Genomic DNA, 22,083 nt, shown 5'->3' on the forward strand with positions numbered 1-22,083 from the left:
ATTATCAAAAGAGATATTTAACATTAAATGCGGACGAAAGATTTTTATCATTTCCCATTGCCAGAAATATGACCAAAAACATGTAATCTATTATTAACGCCAAAACGGCTTATTTTAGGTCAATAGTATATTCGGAGAATTTAATGGAGGAAATATGCTCTTTCTTTTGGTATTGTGCTTTTGCTGATTAATCCCCCTATGAGTGAGATATTTTCAAAAAATTTCTTGGAAGTGATTATAACGAAATGATGCCTTCAGCAAATTTGTAGCTTTTACTTTTGCGAATAACTTTACTGAAGATTTCAAATATCTATTTTGAATACTTTAAAAGTTATGGCTTGTTGTTTGTGGATTACTCTTCGTCGCCTATTTATTGTTCAATATAGTAATAATCCATTGAAATAAGCCAAACATTATTTCGATAAATCGAATTTTGCATTTCATTTTTCTATCTACAACCGCTAGAAATAATCACCTAACATTTCCAAGTTGTCTGGAAGGAACTTGATAACTTATCAGTGCAAAAATGTTCATTTGTGCGAACCTTCTGACTGCAATTTTTCTAACTTATGACCATCGGATCGATCTGAAACCTTTCGGAAAATGAAAAGCGAAGTAAATAACTCCAAGCAACGGCGTAGCCAAGAGAAGGCTTTGGGGTTTAACACCATACAGCCCCCACCACCACACCAAAAAAAAAAATTGGATTGAAGTTGAAAATTTATTGATGCAAACTGATTTAATTCAATATTACAATATCTGATCCGTAGATTGATAACCTGTTGTTGTAAACATCATGAGGACTTTTGATAAATTGTCGGAATGGGGTCCTGATATGTAACTGATCTATTGGTCTTGATTTCACAGTTGTCTAATTGCATCAATATCAAATTCCTGCCTGAAAACATTCCAATAGAAAAGTCCAGAGTTCTGTAATCAATCATAATCCTCAGATTTATTTTCAAATTTTCAGCTTTTTTCCTTCACAATATTACGAAAGCTTATTAAACAATTTTTCCCAATAAGTTTGTGAAAATTATAAACTATTTGAAATTTTTTAATAGTTTTATTTTTTATTTAACCGTGATTTTTTAATAAATAGTGACCATCGCTTCACAACGTAGTCTATTTTTCATGGCTTGCGGTGAGCACGATCTCTCGAATTGCTGAACTGAAAATTATGGAATAGAAATTAATTTTTAGTATTCTTTACAGACCCGCTGGTGCCCTAAGACGATTTCGCTAGATTTTTAAAGCACTGTGCACTAGACTGCCCAGAAAAATGATGAATTTTTGAAAAATTAATCGGCGCACCCTTGAGTCGATTCCTAGTCCCACCAGAAGTACTTGTACCAAATTTGAAGCAAGTCGGACAAGTCTAACTACCGGACCAACGTGCCTGAAATTTATATTGGATTTTTCAACAATTTACATGGAGAAAACTCACTAGCTCGTATTTTCGCCGCTAGGTGGCACTGTATACATCGTATTATCACTGTAAGTGAAAATAAGAAAGATATTTTAATTATCTACAACTTTGTCGAAGACTGCTAGTAAATCCGGCTATGTTAAAAGAAGTTATTAAACTTTTAACGAAGTGATGTCTGAGTCAGTTTTGCATGGGGCCTAGCAGTGCATGGTTGTGTATCAGTACTCGAGTCCCGCGAACTATATATTTTTGTGAAATAATGGTTAGATTTAGCCGAATAGTATGTTTACAAGAACTATAGTAAATAATACGAGTTATGCTTTGGTTAGAAAATTTTAGATCCACCTGTGACCGCATAGAGGGCGCCACTACTAACTTTTTATAGAAGAGAGATAGAGTATCAAGATGTTCAGAAGAAATACTGAAAAATGTCTGTTCTATAACTTTGTAGAAGACACCAAATTTCTATCTCTCTCCGTTGAAAAGTTAGTGTTGGCGCCCTCTATGCGGTAACAGGTGGACTAAAGTTTTCTAATCAAAGCATGACTCGTATTATTTACTATAATTCTTCTGAACATACCATTGAGCTAAACCTAACGATTATTTCACAAAAATGTTTAGTTCGTGTGAATCGAGTACTGATACACAACCATGCACTGTTAGGCCCCATGCAAAACTGACTCAGACATCACTTCGTTAAAAGTTTAATAACTTCTTTTAACAAAGTCGTATTTACTTGCAGTCTTCGACTAAGTTGTAGACAATTCAATTATCCTTATTATTTTCACTTACAGTGATAATACGATGCATACAGTGCCACCTAGCGGCGAAAATGCGTGCTGGTGGGTTTTCTCCATGTAAATTGTTGAAAATTCACATACAAACTTCAGGCCCGTTGGTCCGGTAGTTAGACTTGTCTGATTTGCTTCAAATTTAGTGCAAGTAGTCCTGGTGGGACTAGGAATCGACGCAGAGGTGGGCCGATAGAGGTCATTTTTTTCCTGTCACCCTACTGTGCACCCAGTGCATTAACGCAAGTGACGGAAGGTTATCGAAAAGTTTCGTGAAAATGAAAGTTCCAGTAATGATGATGATTTTCCCAAACGGTTCGTTTTCGTGAGGTTTTTATTTGTTCTTTGGCATTAGGATTAGCGATAATAATTCAAATCAAGAATACTACTGGGAAGTCACCTTTAGAAATAGTCGATGTCGAAGTAAAATTTGAAACTATGCACGCATGTACTTCAGAGATAGCGTGATATCGGGAGCGGCGATTTCATTTCAACGCTTTTTTTGTGAAAAGGGCGATACTTACAAATGTAAACATAGGGCTTTTTTCTTACATGCGAATGAGGGCTTTGAAACGCAACAAATTAACCTAAAAATTTGGATTCTACGATATTGCTTTCTTATACTACAGCAAAAAATACAACGGGCGAAACTGTATTTTTGTTTGTTTATTTAAAGTTTCGCCCTTCACGCTCCATGCAAACAAACAGGGCGATGCTTTTTTTGCTAGCAGTTTAGAGGCGAAACTGTTTTTTTTCGTATTTTTTAGGATTATCAAGCTGATACCAGCTGTAAATAGTAACAATGATCGCTATTGAAAAAACCCGGACGAAATAGGTGGTGTAAAACGGTGCTTATTGTAAAAAAACCGTAAGGGCGATACTTCAATGCTGATAGGTGGGACCGAAAAAATAAACAATCGCCAAAGGGGCGATACTATCATTTTGTCAATTTCAATAGCAAAAACAAATTTTAATTTAATAATTTCAAATACTTTATGAAGTTTTGGGTTTCGATCACTGAATCATGCAATCTAGGATGTCAAAAAACACAATAGTTCTTAAATAGGAAATAAAACCAAGTCTGGAAATATTCACTGTTGATTTTCTTTGAATGGTATCACTGCTAGTATCGCCCTTTTCAAGAAAAAGCGTTGATTTCTTAGTTCTCAGTCGCGTTGGAAATTTGAGTAAAGTATAAACTTTAAATCGATTCAAAAAAATTTTCGATTTTTTTGGCTCAGTACAATATATAACCCCTTTAGGAAAAATCAGTTTTCCCACCACAATGCATTGGTTGAGGAATTTAGATATTTTATTAACAGAGCATTAGCAATAATTCGTTTGTATGTCTATTTTATGGGCCATTTTTTCGCTTTCCCATTGATTTGGTTTGAGATTTCTAGCACTGATGTTATCCTATGCTGATTTGAGCGATTCTCTGAGTCCTGCCACTATCCCATGTAGTATGTGTTATCAAAAACATCGCGAAGCATCAAGTTCTAAATGTTCTCAAACGATATAATATCCGAAGAGAGTGATAAGAGTTATAAGAAATGTCTCATCACACTGTTAGGTGGATTAAACACGTTTTTAATGAAAAAGAGGCTCGGAAGACCTTTTTCTATGTTGTTATAAAGAATTGATAAAAAATAATCGAGAACTCAGAACTAAAAAAATTACGATGAATATAGATCTCTTGACGATTACATTGCGATATTACCGGACATATTGTATGAAAGTATACCTACAGAAATTTAGAATGTATTTTCATTCAATTATTCATTTATTGTCTCATTTTTTTAAATGAAAGCAATAGGATTGAATTAGTTCCAAATTCGCCTGATTACATGACAGTGTCCATAGTGACAAGTCGTAAGGTCAAGTACAATAGAGTTGAACTGTTTACCTACATCCACAAATCGACTGCCTGGTCAGAAATTATCTCTTCTCTTGAACAGTGCAGTAAACTTAAATTTGATGACGAAAGTTGGCATTGGCATAAATGTCGTCATCCATAACGATGGAGCACAAATCATCAGGATGAGCACATGTAATTTTTGAAACCCTTCCCGAAATCTGTTTCGAGTATAGTTTTCCATATTCCTGAGATAACTTTGACGCAGACCTGAGCTGAAAAACCTTATGTACAACTTCGTACATTCGTACAACTTTAATCGCTGGTAGCAATCTCGAACAAAATTACAAACTTATGTCCAAAAAGTATCATTACAACGTATTTTCCACCGAATGTCTCTAATTTTGATGGAATGTATCGGTGTAAACAGAGAAGGTTGATAAAAATGTATATAATAATTTGCCGGTGCGATGCCAACATTGCAGTATACAAATTCGGAATTCCCAACTCAATTTCACAGCAAAAACGCTAAGCAGTGATCAAAAACATTTCGACACTAGCCCGTAATCCATCACATAACTAGTTACGACTGGCACTAAACTGTTTTCCTCCACCAAAATAAACCCCTTTGTTCGCAGGAAAACCCATCCAAGGCAAAGTTCGTGCCCAGAAGCATATCTCACAAAGTTATAATCAAGAATTACTCCACCGGCGGACGTGATGATTCGATTGCTTTTATGCGACAAACTTTGCCCAGTGATGAAGACCAAAAGCTCGTAAGACACACCAGCTGAACGAAGTTAGTCGCATAACATTGAAGCTCTCCCGATGCGATGGGAAGGATGAAGCACACCCCAACAAAAACCATCTGTGGGAGGAGCAGTTTTCGCGCTGCCAACAGGAAATACCGACATTAAAGTACAACTACTGTGATATGGTTCCAACTCAGATCACAGCAGAAGTTCCTTCAATATAAGCATCCATCAGGAAGTGCTTCTCGGTTTTCACTTTGAAATGACACTAACTAACGAACACTTTCCCACACACGACGATTGGCGAAGTGCAAAGTTAGTAGGTAACTACTGCTGTGATATGCTATCGAGCGCACTTCGAATATCACACCGGGAGTTCCTTCGAACTTCGATCACTTCTGAACTTAAACAAAACACTAACGACTGCAGCAAAACAAGCACAGAAAAAAAACTTCAACTCCGACGAACATTGTCCCAGCAAAGCCCTGGGATACGAGTGTTCGGTCTAGTCACTGAAGAACAACTGTCATGACACACAGCGACCAACCCGACAATCGCCCCAGGACTTGGACGCTTTGTAGCCGACGAACTGCTCACGTTGCACTTTGCTCGATTTCCACAGGCCGACGACACCTGGCTTGGCCTCTATCCGATGAACTCATCGCCTCGTGCCAGCTAGTTACCGTGGCTCAACTGAACTGACATGATAAGCACATTCCACCGGGTACTTTATATACGTGACCATTTTCTTTCGGCTGCAAAGAACGGTTGTACGATCGGTGGCACACTACCTAAACAAGGCAGATCCCGCCGCGACTATGTAGGTTAGTGGAATACAGGTAGGTGCCGGTGCCGCCATTCGGCAAGGACGACCATCCGGGTAATCATAGCAAACGGGGACCGACCGTTAGGTTAGTGGAAAGTTTTCAAAATAACGTAGGTAGTGTTTCTTTGTGGTTTCTGTTAGTCACAACTTAACGGAAATTGGAGCTGGAATTGAAACGGTTTTTTGTGCCGCAAGGTTAATTGGAAATTTAAGAAATGTCGACGAAATTTCAAGTAGAGCCTGGATGCATTTTCAACGTGTATCCGTTGTTGTGTTTGTAATATTCTGATCAAAGTTTGGTACTCGATAATACAATGTACGTTGTAATTAGACCATCTCATAGCATTTTCGTTTTTTCTTGGTACTACACCGATGGTGCGAAAAAAGATAAACTGATTATACCCAAGTTTGAATAAATGTAGCTGTGAATACACGGGTTTAGTGGACTCTCAAAAACGAAAATAACATTTCTTGAGCGAGACATATCTACAATGAGTGACTCTCATTGTTTACTTTCTCTTCTGTTAATAATTCGGTCGCTTTAATATTTATCCCTCAACTCTTTGCATAATAAGCAAGTCAAAACAACTGTCTTTCGATCTGTACTGTAAAATAAGTGAAAGTGCCATACTGATGCCGTAATAATCGAAAGAGAAAGTAAACAAAGAGAGTCACTCATTGTAGATATGTCATTTGAATAAAAGGTCTAGATTAACGCTCGTTTAGAATAACTCAAAAGTGAGAGGCCACTCAATTTCATAAAAAGTGCACATAGTCAAAAAGTGACTTTCTCGTTTACTCAGTTTTGAGACCTGGTTGAAAATGTCAAAATTTGAGTATTTTTCACTCAAAAACAAAACATGGGGAATAACCGTTCTATATTTATAATACAGTGAAGACCCGTTTTTATCAGTCCCTTGGCGAATTTCATGTTGATAAAACAGGGACATTGATAAAATCGAGACATATTTTTCTGTATTTTTAATAAAACGAAGATTTTCTTTCTTCTTCTTTTGTCCTTAGATATAGCCTCGCAACTTGTTCTGATTATTTATCATAAGTTTCCCTTAAGGGGGTCTGACAGCGCAAAATTTAAAAAAATGCTATTTTTATTGTTGCATTTTTTTGGATGTCTAAGATAAGAAATATTTGCCCAAGAAAGGATTTACTCGAATTCCCTGCAGATTTGCATCTCGTAGTAACAGGAATAGCTGGGAGAATACAACGGGAATTAGTTCATAGCAACAACAAAACTCGGCGACGCTTACCATTGTTTGTAATAGTTCCGCGTCAATTACTTCACAGCAAGATGATTTTTTAAAATTTCGGGTCGACGTACGACTCCATGCACTTGTTCGAAGTATTTTTTTCACTCATCACGTGAAAACTTCACGGTTACTCAAGAGATGAGTTAACTTTACTCAACTCAAAACTCATTTTTTGACAGATAGCATCGAGTTAGGAATTAGTTAGAGTACTCGAAACTCAAATTTAGAGAAATTTTGAAAGAGCGTATTAGGTAAAGTTTGCTTTAAGACAGCTTCAACTAGATATTTTATGGAACTGTATTTATTTATATTATTGTTTCATTCGGCATAGCTAACTTCGTTACCTTCAGGTAGTCAGAAAGAATTAGGTTTTACATCAACCGACATAATCCCACAAAATGAGCCGGATGAACTTCGTTTGACAATTCTCGGTGGTTTGTTTACATGAGAGTTACGTGACCAATGACTACAATATTTGGGGCCGATTTATTCCCCCACGCTTAACTTTTAGACCATGCTAAACGTACCGTCAAACATGATTCAAAAGTTAGACGTGGGTGCAGAAATCCGCCTTTAATCAATCATCTGATTTGTTCAAGGATTTGGTATTTCTCAACCAAAAAACCAAAAAATTACAAATGTCACGATAAAATATTCTCCTCAAATTATCAAAACACCTCTGCCCTTTCTTTACCTATTAAGTACCTGTAAGATCGCGATATATTCAACCATTGAACACATAGATTAGACGTCCTTCTCGAGCTTGTCATTTGTTTGAACTTTAACGGTCTATTAATATGTATATGTATATGTGATACTATTTTTTACATGATTGACAGCTGGTCAGACAGTCCATTTAAAATGGCCGACATACCCTTTGTTTCGGCTGTATATGTTTAATCGAGTATTTCATTCCACAATATGGGTTCAATTTTGGCATGGTCCATTCTAGGCACAATCAGATTGTGGCAACTTCCAACCAAAGAGTATTTATAGAAAACTGCAGCCCGATAGAGTAGAGTGGGGTCAAGTAGGTCAATTTTTTGAGAGCTCGTGCGATAGTGTTTTTGCACTGATTTTGACAAATAAATCTCGTTGGAAAGGTTTTACATCTGGCAACATATTTTTTTTAATTCGTTAATTTGACACGGCTCATAGCGGTAGCCTAACGGAGCCGTGGATCTTTTATACGTTTACAATGCATGTAAAAATAAAAATACAAACAAGAATTAATTAATTGGATCTCGTGCGCGCATCTTTTTATTGCGAGCGGAGACCTTCTTTTGCGAGGTCTGTTGGCAAACAGCGTCAGGGGGGTCATTTAATTCTCTCTTGTTTTTCACGCCCCGGTCAAAGCTGGCTTGGTGTCCGGGATCAGATGTTCTCCCTTGTTTCTTGCACTTATTGTTGATCAGTGTAAATCCGTCGTCATTGTTACTGCATTTGTTGCCGAAGTTGCTTGCAGTTGCTTTTGGGGTGCTGGATGATTCTTTTGCGGTTGTCATTATGGTCTGAACAGCTGCCACAAAGTTGGCCACCGTTTGTGGTTCAGGCATTGGTATTGAAAACTCTGTTTTAGGTTAGTTTGTCGTAGATGAGTTGGCAATCGGTTGAGATGCATTTTCCTCTGCATCTTCCGCGCAAGGCTCTCCATGATGAGCTGTCTGATTACAATACTTGCACGTAGGAGTTTGCCCCTCACAGGTGCATAGCGTAGTTTGCATAATTGTAGTTCCGTGAGTATTGAGTTTTATTGCCAAGTAGGAGGGTATAGACCTTTCAACCCGCATCCTCACTACAAAAACGCCGTTAGGAGTACCTGGGAAGAAGTTTCTCCAAGTATCAGGTGTAACGGATTCTACCTCTCCGTATTGCGACATGCATTTTGCAATTGGCTCAGGAGGGGTACGAGGTGATAGGTCATATAACCTTACATCTATATAATCATTCTCAATGTATACGGGAATCTTAATTCCAACGTTGTCACTTTCAACCACGTGTTTTAATTTGTTCTTCAAAACGAAACGCTCGGCTTGTGCTGACGTGTTGAATGATATTAACACTACATTGCGAAGATAATGATACTGAAGGTACAAGACTTCCGCAAGCCTAAGTTGCATTTTTACCTTCAGAAGGTATTCCACTTCACTAAAACTCGGTCGTTTTAAACAAAATTTAAAGTCAACGACCGCTGCGTTGGGTCGGAGTAGAGCTTTTTCGTCAACTTTACTCATGATGACAAGAATAATCCGATATTTCCTTTGTTGTCGAGACAATGCACACTAGATCGAGAGGCCTGTTGTTCACTTGGCTCGATTGTACGTCTGACTGCGGCAGAAGTAGAAAGTAGACTGATGGCAACATGTTGGCAATAATGATTTTTTATCTACCTAAATATTTTTTAAGCGAAATCCAATAAGGCGAAGGAACTGTTTTCGATGTTTCGAAAATCTGGGAGTACGATAGGTACGATATTTTCGAGATTAAATAAAACAATGTACACGTTTAAAGCATCAGTGGTTCAACTTTGATTTGAAGAATATGAATACTGCAGATTATTTGCAAAATAAAAAAACACAAATAATAAATAGAATCCATTGACGCCATTCAGATAAAACAATGAGGAAGTGGCAGATGATGTGAAAAATCATGAAACCGCGGAAGGATATGTTGAAAAACATGTTCTGTCAGCAGCTGCGTCTGGTTTTGTACTTGATAATGACTTCTTTGGTGTCCTCGTCGTCGCAGAGTGTGGAATGGAAGTTGTGCATTCCAGCTCATGTGGTTACTTAGCTGTTAGATGACTACGTTTGTGCTTCGGAGCATTTTTTAGATTCCTTTTTCCTTCTCCGTTTTGATCCGATTTTTTCGATTATCTACCTTCACAACATCTTAAATTATCGTATTGTTAACTCACGCGAAATATCTGACGAGCTTTCATTAATAACGAGTACTTCCCTTTCACACTAGCACGTAATATTTCGAATGGAACGTTGAATTGCTTAGAGATTTATCGAATGCTGGTGCCATCTTGAACTGCTGCAAGTGCGTTCTTTTATATCCTCTTCACCTCATTTTGGCGTTTTTCGCGCAAAATTGCGCACCATTTTCATGCCGAAATAAATCAAATTTACATTATAGTAGGGGCCTATAGTGCTCCCAAACGACTGACATGTCGTGCCTCCAATGTTGATGACCGCATTTTCTTCAAAACCAAGAATATCGAAAAATCAACAAAACACTCGTGTTCATCATTATTTTTTACGTTAGAAAAAACTTTTTTACATAGATTAACTGTTCTGTACTGAGGACGAAAGACAATGCGTTTACACAGAACAACACGCGAAAAAAAACGACACTGTAACTAATTATAATAGACCTTATCCACGGTAGCAGCCAAAAATGACGCAACACGAGCGTCCTCAGCAATAACATAGAAAATATAATGTCATATACCTATTGTACCCCCATTAGAGTGGGACATGGTTATATGAAAAAAATAAAATTAGGCTCCGAGTAACTTTTTGGGTTCCATTAAGCTCCCAGAACTACTCTGCAAATTTTTAGCTCGATAGGTAAAACTATATTTTTGCGCCCACTGTTTAAAGTTTACATGGGATTTCTTATGGGGAAATTGTCTTTTGCAAATTAATTCTTCCAAGAGTCGCCCTTTATCTCCTAAAAATAAGTAGATGTCTGATTTTTATAGGAAATTTGTCAAGGAAACAAAGTCTAGAAGACTGCAAAACGATCTGATACTTGTGGAAAAAGTTATTAAGCAAAAACCGATTGATGCCCTGAAGATTGATGAAAATTTCACTTTTCATAGCATCACTGCTTTTGACGATCTAACTATATACAAAAATTTTAACTTTCTCTTATTATGAACAAAAGAAGCCTCAATTTATCCCTCAAAACCTTTCGAAGTGGCCAAATACTATAAATAAACGATTTAGACACATTAAGAGAGAATTAAAACAAAATTACGTATAATTGGACAACCAACAGCAGTGGTGCTAGAAAAAATGAATATTTTATCAATCGTCAGAGCATCAATCGGTTTCTGCTTAATAACTTTTTTCTCAAGCGTCAGATCGTTTCGTGGTTTTCGAGACTTTGTTTCTTTGTTAAATTTCCTATAAAAGCCACGTAACGATTTATTTTTAAGAAGTAATGGGCGACTTCTGGAGAAATTATTTTGTAAAAGTTCTTTTTCCCATACAAAATCCCATGTAAACTTTAAACAGTGGGCGCAAAAATATAGTTTCACCGATCGAGCTAAGAATTTCCACAGTTGTTCTAGGACCCAAATGGTACCTAAAAAGTTGCTCGGAGCTGGAATCTAATTTTTGTCCCACCCTAACCCCCATGCTACTCTACTAATTATGACTTTGTCCTTAAAGTCGCTACATACCGTTTTGTGCGAAAAATGTGAAGTTTGAATTTACGTAAAGGCATAAAGCAATGATTTCATTACATCAAACTTATAGTACATTTGTCGGTACATTTGTCGGTAAACCAATTAGGCATAAGTTTATAAAAATGTATTGATAATTAACGGAGTTATAGCTTTTTTCCCGAAACCATTTTTTATTTAAGAGGTGATGACGGTGATCACGATTGAAGACCAATAGATCAACTAAAATCCCAAAACTCAAAAAATTCCATTGGTATACGAGTATTCATCGTACCTTAACGGTTGGTTGAATAAATAATATTTTTTTCATGCATTCGGGAACGTTTTTCCTAAAAAAATGCTATTTTAAGCTCTAAAAATTGTATTAAAAATTCTCATCTACAAAACAAATAATTACGATCAATTGAAAAAATTGAAGAAAATCGGTTGAGTGGTTTTTCGGCAATCGTGATCACGAAAAAACCATTTTTGGAAAAACGACATTTCGAGATAATCGAGTTTAAAATTTCAAGTTACCACTGTTCTTAGTAGACAAAGCGCGCTTGGAGGCGCTGTAACTTTCTATCTATTTCTCGGATCTCCTAAGATTTAGGATCATTTAGGAAAATATTCTCAAGGTTTGCAAGGTTGTGCTTTCAAATAAAGTAATAAAAAAATTTTTTCGACATTTTGAAAAAAATTAAGGGGTATGGAACCCGTTAACCCGTTTTAAAATTGAAATGGACATGTGAAATAAAGATTTTGTGTTTTAGTTATTATTCGGAGTTGAAAACTATCTCAGTTGTAGTGCAAGTAGGTCAAAGCGTACAAGGAAAGTAACGACATTCAGAAATCAGGAACCATAATATATTGGCTTAAATGACACGTTCCTCGTATGCAGTTAGGGATTTGTGCCTTGCCTTGCCGTGTCTTCTCATCATTTCCTGTGCGGAAGGAAAAAAGAACGAGGAGGGAGTAAGTATTATTGGAAGGATGAGAAAAATAACAGCCCAAAAAGAAACAGCAGGTAAGTTAAACTCTCAAGTAGTTCAAATCGCCTGCGATTAAGCCTAAAGCTCTTTACAACATTGGATAAGAAACATTAGTATATCTCTGGGTTTCAGTCGTCCAAACATGGTTTCGTCTATATAAGGACGGCCGAAAACTCGAAATCGCGATTGCGCTACTGCTGGACAATTGCATATCAGATGATATGAGGTTCCGTAGTCGGATTCACAAAGATCACAATGAAAAAAACTCAGCGCCCTGAATAGTTGCCATGTGATAAATGAGTTTGCAGTAGCCGGTTAAAGTCCTGGTCAGCATGCCGCAGTGGAGCTTCGAAAAATGTAGGAGAAATTTCGAAATCACATTGCACGGTTGTTCTAGAAACGCCTTTGTTTGGCGACAGGATTGTAGATTTCTCCAATCATTGCAGTTCTCGGACGAAGCCCAGAACTGTATTTTTCTCTTATTCAACTTGTCGATATTGGGCGGGCTCAGGACCAACGAAGTCAATCGTCGAATCTGTCCTGGCCAATTCGTCAGCCCATTCATTTCCAGTAATATCGTGATGTCCGGGTACCCAGACAAGGTAGCACGAAAACGACGTTTTCAAACACTGTGGACCGTGATTTGTCTGAGCTAAGGGCCTTAGTTGTAGCCTGACTATCTGAGCAGATGTTTATACTTTTTTCCGGACAAGCTCGGTTGAAGGGCCGATTGTACCCCGCACATAATTGCGAAGATTTCTGCCTGGAATACAGTACCGTATCGACCTAGTGAGTGAGATTGTTCCAATCTCATTTCACGACAGTAGACACCAGCACCAGCACGTCCCTCCATCAGAGAACCGTCAGTGCAACAGACCACTTCTCGACAAACATATGATTAGGGAGTGAAAGCCAACTGTCAAAATTCACTTTGAGTGGAAATTCTGGACAAACCAGACAACCACTCCTCTCGAGAGGGAATCTTCACATGGAATGTCCTGTAAGGAAAACTACATGTGAGTGTAATATCGTTGGGAGCAAGAATATCTTCACCCCATGTAATCATTTGTGACCACAATCGTGTATGACTGGTAGCAAGATCAACATGGTTACTGTTCCAAAGCCCAGTAACCTGCAGTCTGTATGCACATGATAGTGCTGCTTGTTTGAGGTATATGTGTAATGATTTGATATTTAAAAGTGCTTCAAGAGCAGCAGTCGGAGTCGTGGTGAAAGCACCAGTCAACGCCATGAGCGCCATTCTTTGCAGATGGTTTAGCTTTGACTCGACTGTCATCACCTCTCCTCTCTGACACCACACGAGGCCTCCGTATGACAGTATTTAACGTACAATTGTCGTGTAAATCCAATAGATGTATTTAGGTCTTTCCAAAAGATCGTCTGCACAGCCCGAAGGTCATGCACGCTTTCTTAACCCATTCATGCCCATATTGTTTGTGGGCAACAACGTTTTCAAACAGCTATAACTTTTGATTGAGGCAAGATTTCCTCACAAAAACAAGTAAGGTTAATAAATGTGACTATTGTCTTTCATTTGAGTACTAACAGTTACAAAAATGAGCTCTAGAACTGAAGTTATTGCAGTTAGTCTGATTGGATTCCAATGGAGCAGTGCAACCAGCGACAGTTTAAGTTGACGAAGAAAAATGAATTTTTCATATATCTTCGTTATGTTGCAAAATTATTGAAAACTAATAAAACTTATCAATTTGGCTACGTTTTCCACACAATTGGACTATTGTAAACATTCTAGGAGAATTGTATTGAGCATTGGAAGGAAAAAATTGAGCAGCTTCTAGCACTGCGAGGGAAGCTCCTATCTTTATGAAAAATGGCTTTTCGTGCCAAGACCAGCGTTTTCAAGGAAAAATAGTTTTGAAATCCTACTTGCACTAGAAAAAAGTTGGTCATGAAAGGGTTAACTCTGAACTCAATGTGAGCAGACCAATTCAGTTTGGAATCCAACATGACTCCAACGTATTTGACTTGATCTGCACACAGTAGCTCAGAATCAAAGAACTGTAAGGGGCGTACCCCGGTTGTTATTCGCTTCTTCGTGAAAAGAACCATTGAAGTTTTGCTTGGGTTAACTGATAATTTAACTTGTCGACACCACTGTTTGACAACTTTTAATGCTTGTTGTATTATGTCAAAGATTGTTCCGATGCAAAGTCCAGTAATTAGTATTTGGTAATCGAACTTTAGCCCATTTTGGCTAGGCTTCTACCCAAAATTAGGTTAAAGGCTGGTAAACGTGTGCACACAAGCTTTTTCCAGGTTGGTATACCCTGGGACGGGACCTGCGGAAAGAAAAAAAACGCGTGTCAAATTGATCCAGCACGCAAATGTCAGATTGAACCGGCTGTCCTCAGAGTGATTAATATGGGGAGTATTTTATTTGAAATTGAGAAAATGCTAACTTTTTTTCAAATATATCTATAAATTAATCATTAGATCAGTAATGATAGTGGAGATGGTAGTGCTTTCATTAATTTCGAGATCGTCAATTCTTGTGAACTTCTCCCACTGTTCTCTCAAATCGGGATTCACCGGAAAATGGTGCAAAGTTATATCCGGATTTTTCGCTTTACTACGACCGCAATTTTCTACCTTGCACTTCATGATAATGGATTCACGAAAAAAATGAAAGTTCAATTCTTGTTTGTTCTTTAAAAAAGTCATGTCATTTCTTGAACTACACCAAGTATTAGTGTGTGTGAAACGAAGAAGTAAGATATAACAAACAAAAAGAAAGAATAAGAAAACACGAGTCCGCAGGTCCCGTCCCAGGGTATACCGAACGCTCCGAAATTGAACGCGAGCAGACAATGTTTGTTATTTTTCAACAATTGAGAACAAAACAAAAGTAGAGCCATGAAACAAAGCAAAGCAAAACTGAAAAGACATACAATCTAGGTAAGTGTAACGGAAATGCTAAATTGTTTACCCGTACCATTGTTAGTAAGGCGACTGGTTGAACTGTTCAACGGTCACTTATGACGCCCCTTCACAAATCGGCTTAATTTGTCACACAAAGAAACATGTTGACATCAAATTGCCAACTTAACGAGAAATTGGTTGAATTAGAACCAGGTCGATTTATGAATGCAGTGTGAATCATCACGGCAATCAAGGGCGTTGCAGGGCGTTTCCAACGAATTCTCGAGCAACTGAGGTCAGAGGAGAATCGCTGTCAGTTTTTAGCTGAGTGTTTTTTTTCCTATTCACTACCTGTCTACATAAATACAACGAATCGTTTAGTGCCAGTTTTAAGACTCCTAACTGCTGTCAAACCATACGTTTGATATCAGGATTCGGAAATAATACCGCTCAGTTCCACGCAAAAACCACAAAAACAATGCACAGAAAACAATTGGAAAATGTTTGAAGATTTCCACACCACCTTTTCAAAGTGGTGAGAATGCATCAAATTACAATCCAAGTACACCAATCTGTCTCCCTAGCAATGATAACCAAAAACTTTCGACGACAGATGCCCTGCCCCAGCTGTGGGGGGAAACTCCCACACCGATATCCTTCATTTTTGATAAAAACTTTCACCAGCATCCAGTCGAATATCAGCTGCTCGTGTATGCTCGAGGGGAAAACCAACCACGCATATACATATGCTGCACATTCATTGCTGCTGGCCGAAATTGGGTCGAATGAGGAAAAGTATTTCTATTCATGATTCGAATGGTAAATAATGCTTTGTAGTTTTGCTGAACTGCAAACTGCTTCTGCTATGTTGGGAACAAGCAAAACAAATAAACAAATGCTTTTGATTTCAGATAATTCCTGCATCGCTGTGGGGATTTTATTACCAACGAACCGACGTGCCACATGGAACAAAAATGTGTCAAACGCTGTACTAATTGTTTAAATTAAAATACCTTGTTACACTAGCGGCATCTGTATAATGATTCGCGTAGTAGTAGTCTTTGTTGACAATACAGCAGTACGCATAAACCAAAGTGTATCGACGATCTACCAGGTATGCTAGAACGAACAAACTTTCTTTTAGCATGTTGAAGCTCGTTTTTCCAGCTTTTTATTATCTTATACTATGTTCACACTACAGAGTTAAAACATGTTTTAATAATTGGCAGCAAGTAAAACGTCATCAAGATAGCGTTAAACACGTTTTAACTCGTAGTGTGAACGTAGTATTATGTATGCACTATTTAACAAAACTTTCCGTTACAAGCAAACAAGTAACAGAATACATGCATTTTGAATGAGTTATGAATACTATTTTGATGCATATTACCACTACATACGCAGCTGAGGGAATTGCACACCTTCTGTAATATCAATATACTCATCGAGAAGCCTCCCCAGATTCAAACATGCGGCAGAGCAATCTGTCGTAGTCTGCGTAGTTTGACACTAGTAATCGCTTCATTTCAAAACAATCGTTATTTGATATGGGACACTTTTCGAATGTCTCTGTCAAGTCGGTTCGTCGGTGATTTTACTGCACTATATAGAGTATCAAGTCTATTTTCACCTTTCTGATTTGAGGGCGTTAATAAGAGCAGTCGGCAAACTTTGTTCAACGCATTGGCTTGAATTGTAGAGTAAAAATTCGTACACTCGGATGGAGTTTTCGTTGCGATCAAAAAACAAACATTTCACCATTTTCAGTTCGTCTATTGTGATAATACTTGTACTTAGCATTTTATAGGTATACCATCGATTGGAGGAGTATTCAACCCTCGAAAAGGCAAGGAGTCTCATAGGCCCTGTGGATTAAATTTTCGAGTTTTAATGAACTTGTAATTAGAAATGAACAAGCGTTTTCGGGGTTCAATGCTTTTTCTGTAAAAAAAACTTTTGGTTTGACTGCTTGCTTCTTGAAGTCGTGATTATAGCTTGCCCCTTTGAAGATTAACTAAAGAGTTTAGTACTCTCCCCAGCAGTGTCAAAATAAGTTCATTGCCCTAGTGCGATTTTTCGTATTCTCGCCTTGAGGTTTAGAAATTTGCGTTTCAATTTGTCTCAAAACTGTGGTTAATTTTATGGTGAATGGGAATGATAAATATTAGGGCGGCCCGATTGAAAGGAACGACTGCGCTCCATGAAATAGAGGTGTGCGCCACGCCGCGCCGCCGGTTGCATGTAAAAATAGTAAGCACATCGGCGTGACGCCGGCGCGCCGCTGACCTTTACCTGAAATCGGCGGCGCGGCGCACACCTCTACCATGAAACACAGCGTTTAGCTTTGCGCATAAATCTCATCACTGAACTTTAAGCTTCTATTTAGACAGTACAGTCACTCCTTTCAATTTCAGAATGATTTTCTCTGTATCTTTTTGTACGTTCCTTTCAATCTGTCTCCAATCTGTTTCCTCTCTCCGAAAGTAGGGTTCTAGTAGTAAGAATTTTTAAAATTCCCGAACCATGCCCAACTCACCCAGAATCTTCGTCTGATGTTGTCGTGTTCTTACATTTATAATAACATTCCTAGTTTTATCGTAATCAGTAAATATCAAAAGATGAAAAAGATAGAAAACGAATCAAAGGACAATGTTTACAAATAATAAAACGCGTGTTTTACGCAGTGGTGCCAACATGTTGGAAAAGCAAATGTCATAAAAATGACACATCAGCGCTATGAGCGCCAGATTGGCCTACTACTGGGAATTCGAATGAATCGTTATTTTCCAAGACGATAAACATGAATTTCAGTGTTTTGTCTGTTTGTCTGTGCTCACACATACTTCCAACTAGAGCACTCTAGTTAGAGTGTGGCCATGTATCCAAACGAGCATGAAATTTAACATATACACAATAGAAAAACGTCAAATTTCATGCTCGTTTGGATACGTCATGTGGCCAGACTCTAATGGGACTTTCGATTGATGTACACCGGTATCGTGGAGTGCACTGGTTTTGCACTTTCTGGCAGAAGTGCCAATGGAACAGTTACCCAGTTTCCTGCACTTCTGCTAGAAAGTGCAAAAATGGTGCAGTTCCAGTGCACTCCACTACACCGGTGTCAATCAATCGAAAATCCCATAACTAGAGTGCTCTACTTCCAACGCGTCCGGTTTTTGAGTTCGTTCCGATGTTCGCCAGGTTGAAGTGTGGGGAACACGTTCCATCTGGGACGGGACTTACCGATAGATGTTTTGATTTTCTTTTTTCTGTTCATTCTATCGTTCGTCTCACATAGCCTCTCGTATTGCCTTACATAGTTTAAATGCACTGGCTGCATTTGACAGTACCCCCTGGCTGCATTTGACGTTCGATTGTTTGCATTAACGACGGTGAATCTCACTGGATAAATACTCGACACGTCAATCGTTTGTTCACCATTTAGCGTCATTCCAATCGAGCACGAGACCTGTCAATGTCATTCCAGTTGAGCAGAAGACTTGTCAAAAGATGCAATCTGATGAATGAATTTTGGAAAGTATTCTGATAATGAGTTAAAATATTTTGAATATATTTCTGAATCGAATCTCGAAGGCAAGGTAAAACATATAACTTTTATCATTACGGTGCCTACTAAAAGTTGCTTCAACCATTGCAGCTATCCACAATGTTGTAATTTTCTGATAAACCACAGAACCGGACCCATTCCCCACGAAGATCTTAGTTTACCGGGAAGTGAAAAAACCAATATTTTTAAAACCGACACTTCATGATGAAAAAATTATCGACGTTGCAACTCTGCGGTAACTGTAGTATTCTGGTTGCAGTTGAACATTAGAAAAACCAACCAGCGACAACCGTATTTTCTCTGGTTCTAAACAATGGAATCACGTCGGAAGTAGTGCGCTGTATTCGTACAATGATGCGCTATACAGCGCACTACTTCCGACATCATAAATTAACACTAAACTAGAGAAAAACCGATAGTCGCTGGTTGGATATTCCAGTTTTCAACTGCAATCAGAATATATGAGTCAACTGAAGTTAACGCTGTGACAGTGGTGCTAGTTTGTAGAAAATAATGTTGCCAAACCATTCTATTTAGTTGGGATAAGATGGCGAGTCTTTATTCAGTATAGGGATCTTTAGGGGTGTGCGGGTTAAGGCATATTCTGATGTAGATTAGTACCGTGAGTTAATATCTCAGTCCTTTTTCAATTTTTTGGCCCAAAACTATTGAAAAAAACATTTTTTAGTTTGTTTCCTTTTAGGACAATAACACATCCAAACCCATGAGACTTGCACGACTCTATAGGTTGCCTTAGCAAATCTACCATAGTTTGCAGATTAAACTTGGGATGGCAGGCTGCTAGCGGATTGACCAAGTACCAGATCATGCTGTGTGGGGTGCTGTCCCGGTTAACAATGAGGAGAACGAGATATTAGCAGATACGTCATTTAGTAGGACAACTGTCAGTTTGCTGGTTGAATTTAATTTGTTTTTTTTTTTAATTTAAAAATCATAAAATAATAATTAAGGCTTAAGAATGATATGAGTGTACTCGTAAGGTCACCCGCTACCAATACATATGAAAAACTGGCACAATTTTTTTCCAAATTAAAGATCCCTATTGCGAATTTTACCCCTAGATAGACTCACAGTAAAATAATTTTGTCACACGAAAATATGCTCGCACCGCATCTGCCGTAGATTGGTTGTTGCGATGACTAACAAAAACAACACTGAACGCACTCTCTAGGATTGTATAAGCTGGTTCGGTTTGTTTATTTGCTGTCTCCCGTGCAGTTTGTTGTGAGGATATTTATTTAGCTGCTTCAAAGATTTGCACGAATGTCTATCTACAAACGAAACGGACAATAATTCAGCGTCTTTAATTTGCATGTCTCGTCTCAGCGTTTCACTACTGGCCTGCAGATGGCGAAGTGAGTGCGTAATCGTAATCATAATTGATAACGACGCTGAATCCCTCTGGATAAGGACTCGACACGTCAATCGTTTGTTTACCATTTATCTGTCAGTGTCATTCCGATCGAGCACGAGACCTGTCAATGGCCCTCGTTCCAGAAGGATTCGAAGCGGTTTTCTTCGGATTGAGGGCTTTTGGCAGGTCTCGTGCTCGATTGGAATGACACTACTGATAAATAATAAGAATAAGATAGAGATGGCGAGTCTTTATCCAGAGGGATTCAGCGTCTTTAATAATTTACATTTTGCTGCAAAGCTCAATTACCTGCTGCGACATATAATAGCGTAAACAAGATAAGGTGGATGATTGTGTATTTTTCATATCTATGCTAAGTAATTTGCTACGATTTTTTGACGTCATTCCTTAAATAAGCATCATAGTGAATAACGGGCTCAGAGCCGAAGAAAAACGTTTTGGAAGTTAATAATAAGTTTTTTTCTAGATACACTCAAGTTAAACATAAGAAATCTTCAAAAGTGTGAATACTGCACGTCTAGGTTAGGGTTCATAACCGTCCGATTTAATAATATTTAAACAACCCATCGAAGCGCAACGAGTATAAATTCACTTTTGACAACAATTAGCTCTCATTTCGAGCATACACAACTTTCTGCGAGGTGGTTTTATACCGGTTCTGAAAGAAAAATTTTAAAATACACTATAGTATTCCTCGTTTGCAGAAAAAAGTCATCTTGAAGGTACTTAATTTTCTTCCACATTACTTTCGGTTTTACATACAAATATTGTCAGCTTACTTAAAAAATGCAAAAATTACATAAACTTTTGATAGTTTTCTACCAATTTGACAGTTCATACGCAAAACATCCACCTCAGCCATGTAGCGCTCCCTATATCTATTTTCTGCGTGAATATGCCAATCAGGTCGCAGTCGAGATGTCATGACAGGTATCCACATTTTTTCTGTGTGCGTTCGGCCAAAAGATATTATAGCTGCTAGGAGCAAAGCGTCTCCATGTACTCATGGACTGAACCATGGGGTCTCGCTATAGTATATTGTAGAGTCCAGGCCCCTGGAAGTAAACGAAAATATTCGGACGACCATCCTGATTCTTTGGCGCACGATAAAAAGAGAGAAACGGCCGAGCTTCACCTCGGATCTTCCGATTCGAACACTTAGGGACACTTTTTATCTCGAAACTAATAATTATGACCGAACCGAAACGAAACTTATATCAACAGAAAAGCCGCCTACGTCATCTGTTTATGATTTTCTTTTTCATGCTCCTGTTTTATCTGCTTCATCGAAGGGAAACGACAACCTCATTCATGCATAGAAAACAATGTGCCCACCTGTATCCGTCTTGAGCGCGTGATGGCTTGCCAACACGCTCATTGATAACAACTCAAATTTGAGTTGCCAGCCACTCAATTTCATAAAAAATGCACGTAGTAAAAAATTGAGTTTTCCTAGTTTATTCAGTTTTGAGTTTGGGACATAAATGTCAAATTTGAGTACATTTTACTCAAAAGGCAAATTCGGAAAATAATCATTCCGCATTTTTAATAAAGCTGCAAAAATATGAATTGGTATTTCAAATGTAGTTTACCTGATCCTCCAGTCCGTTGTCCAGGCGTTTACGATGTCCGGAAATTTAATCTGAGGATCTTTTTCTGCATCTATTTCATGCCGATCGGCATCTTGTGGAAACTGCAGAAACTAAAGAAACATAACTGAGAGTTAGAATTGAAAACAAGCGAAACTCAATCAAACTTCCCGTCCTTCTAGTTTTATGAACAATCAGTGTCTTAAATTGCAAACTCTTTTTTAGTTTAAGTCGACGCCTGATTCCACACACTTTTTTGAGAGTAAGTAGTTTTTTCACTCAGATGTTTGAACATTTAATGATTACTCCAGGGATGAGTT

At 38.1% G+C, this 22,083-nt stretch overlaps 1 protein-coding gene across 1 annotated transcript in view; it reads left to right on the plus strand.

The window, feature by feature from the left end:
- Positions 1-22,083, plus strand: part of LOC131687026 (uncharacterized protein DDB_G0271670-like) — an 81,882-nt gene that overhangs the window by 59,065 nt on the left and 734 nt on the right. The window lies entirely within an intron of this gene.

The sequence above is a fragment of the Topomyia yanbarensis genome, chromosome 3, assembly GCF_030247195.1.
Source record: "Topomyia yanbarensis strain Yona2022 chromosome 3, ASM3024719v1, whole genome shotgun sequence".
Lineage (NCBI taxonomy): Eukaryota > Metazoa > Arthropoda > Insecta > Diptera > Culicidae > Topomyia > Topomyia yanbarensis.